This window comes from Limulus polyphemus, unplaced genomic scaffold, assembly GCF_000517525.1.
Source record: "Limulus polyphemus unplaced genomic scaffold, Limulus_polyphemus-2.1.2 Scaffold6669, whole genome shotgun sequence".
Taxonomy (NCBI): Eukaryota; Metazoa; Arthropoda; class Merostomata; order Xiphosura; family Limulidae; genus Limulus; species Limulus polyphemus.
The window spans coordinates 29165-32268 of record NW_013672279.1 but is presented as its reverse complement, the minus strand read 5'-3'; the positions used below and the strand labels follow the sequence as shown (position 1 = coordinate 32268).

The following is a 3104-nucleotide window of genomic DNA, read 5'->3' as shown; positions in this document are numbered from 1 at the left end:
GTGCAAACTAAACCTATGAAGGTGATTCAGGGCACACTGTATAACTGTTGCTTGTGTGCAAACTAAACCGCTGAAGGTGATTTAGGGCATACTGTATAACTGATGCATGTGTGCAAACTAAACCTATGAAGGTGATTCAGGGCACACTGTATAACTGTTGCATGTGTGCAAACTAAACCGATGAAGGTGATTCAGGGCACACTGTATAACTGTTGCATGTGTGCAAACTAAACCAATGAAGGTGATTCAGGGCACACTGTATAACTGTTGCATGTGTGCAAACTAAACCGATGAAGGTGATTCAGGGCACACTGTATAACTGTTGCATGTGTGCAAACTAAACTGATGAAGGTGATTCAGAGCACACTGTATAACTGTTGGATGTGTGCAAACTAAACTGATGAAGGTGATTCAGGGCACGCTGTATAACTGTTGCTTGTGTGCAAACTAAATTGATGAAAGTGATCTTTTAAATCATTTTTAAAATTCAACATAACTTGGGATGGGTGTGCCTCAGTGGTTAGCATGTCAGACCCCAGATTCAAGGACTTTTTTATCTTCAAAATGTGATGCCTCTGTAGAATGTTTCACACTTTGAACTGTGGTCATGTTATATAAGTGACAGTCAGTACCATTAACGAGTTCAAAGAGACGAACAAAGTATTCATGGTTTGTGATCCTTTGCCGTATAAGCACGCTCTGCTTTTTGGAGCCATTAGTGCGTTATAAGAGTTATGGTCAAATACCACTATTAAATCAGATAAGTGGCAGCCAAGAGTTGGTGGTGGGTGTTGTTGACTTACGATGTTCGTGGCTGTCCCCTTTTATTTATCAGTTGACCGATTGACTAATGATAAATAACACTGTTAGTTTCACCATTTACTGGTGATGTTTTTATGACATGCTTTTTTTATCGTCACTTTGAGCTCACGACATTTTCGTGGCCCTTTTCCAGGTATTTTGTTGTTTAAAATACACAACTTGATATAATTAATTCACGAAAACCTTCCTTCTCTTTCAAATCTGAAATGGTCATCTACATTCATTTTTCTTTCATGTTCCAGTAATTTTAAAGATTTTTGATTGAATAACAAACAGATAATACAGGAACAACGTTTTATTTCTTTTTAAAATTTTCTTTTGTTATTCTGTTAACAATAAATAAGGTTTTCGATTTTTACTGAGAGCTGCAGGCATATAAAACAAAACTTTTATCATAAGGGAATACAGAAAGTCCCCAATTATATCTGTTCATAGTTCCAAAAGTGTTTGTTTTCAAGTTTTTTATTCTCGCCACAGTTTATTTATGCCTAATAAAAGGGTGGAAATAAAAATGATTTTCGATATAATTTTATTAGACGTAAGTGGTAATTAATCATTCACCTTTCTCTTGTAATCTATCAGTGCCATCTTCAGAGTCAAAAACCATACATTTATAATAAAAGAAATGAAAAATAAAAAAGGGGGAACTCTGAACTTTAATATTTGTAAAGAATTAACAATGTTTTTTATATTTTGTTTTGTAGCGGTAGGTCTATGGACTTACAACACCAAAATTCAGGGTTCGTTCCCCCCCCCAGTGGACAGACATAGCAGTAGCCCAGTGTGGCTTTGCTCTAAAACAAACAAACATGATACAATAGAAACATGTATTATATATCTAATTTATCACTTTCTTAAGGAAAGACATGTACAATATTTACACATAACTCCAGAAAACAACGCAAGTACAAAATTATTTTAATACTCAAATTTGTACTGATTCTCACATAATTTGGCAGCTTTACCGGGCATTCTTCTTCTTGGATATCGTAGAAACTTCAAAATGTTTGTTTGAAATATTGACATTGTTGGTCTTGAAGACATTGAAAGCTGAGATTTTGAAAGAAGGAAGAATTCAATAATATATATATATAACATACAGGTTGAAAACACCTATATCTTTATCAGATGTTTCCCTGAAGCTACAGATATAATTTTTTTGATTTAAAATTGTTTCTGCATTAAGCTTTATGGCATAGATAGCCAACTGGCGGGCTGGATTCCGGACTCCCAATAACAATCGGCGGGCATGTTTGTGATCAATAGTGTGTAGATAGTAGGAATTAAAACTTAAATTTATCAGGTATTCTAAATGTATTTCACCTGGTCATATAGTTTCAGCCCCTGTAGTCTAGGTAACAAACTGGCCCACGAGTATAAAGTAGTCGGTTGCCCCTGTAATATAAAATTAACCAGCAGCTGTTGCTTTTGTAAATATAATGGGTTTAATACTGCAAACTCTGCCTTTGGTTGAAACACAGATTTAAAATTTTTTTTTTTTCAAGTGTATTAATTGATACAATCTTATGATGACAAATTCTATCTTCTTTTCTTCTTCTTAATAAAGCTACAAAATTTTTAGATTGTTCTTTCAGATGTTCTACAGAATCAGTAACAAGTTTTCAGTTCCTAAAAACAAACGTGAAAACGCATTTTTGTCCATTTGAAAATTATCTCTCAAGACATGATAAACACACTAATCTTATTTTCATTGGTTGAATTTCATAAATAACACACTAATCTTATTTTCATTGGTTGAATTTCATAAACAACACACTAATCTTATTTTCATTGGTTGAATTTCATAAATAACACACTAATCTTATTTTCATTGCTTGAATTTCATAAATAACATACTAATCTTATTTTCATTGGTTGAATTTCATAAATAACACACTAATCTTATTTTCATTGGTTGAATTTCATAAATAACACTAATCTTGTATTCATTGGTTGAATTTCATAAATAACACACTAATCTTGTATTCATTGGTTGAATTTCATAAATAACACACTAATCTTGTATTCATTGGTTGAATTTCATAAATAACACACTAATCTTGTATTCATTGGTTGAATTTCATAAATAACACACTAATCTTGTATTCATTGGTTGAATTTCATAAATAACACACTAATCTTATTTTCATTGGTTGAATTTCATAAATAACACACTAATCTTATTTTCATTGGTTGAATTTCATAAATAACACTAATCTTATTTTCATTGGTTGAATTTCATAAATAACATACTAATCTTATTTTCATTGGTTGAATTTCAT

At 32.1% G+C, this 3104-nt stretch overlaps 1 protein-coding gene across 2 annotated transcripts in view; it reads left to right on the top strand.

Annotated features, from left to right (window-relative positions):
- The window catches only part of LOC106473953 (dnaJ homolog subfamily C member 1-like), a 16655-nt gene extending 15306 nt beyond the window's left edge, over positions 1–1349 (top strand). For both annotated transcript variants that reach the window (XM_022402339.1, XM_022402338.1), the window contains exon 4: positions 22–1349. The gene's annotated coding sequence lies outside the window, so the exon portion shown is untranslated. The remainder of the gene's footprint in view (positions 1–21) is intronic.
- Positions 1350–3104: the final 1755 nt, after the last annotated feature.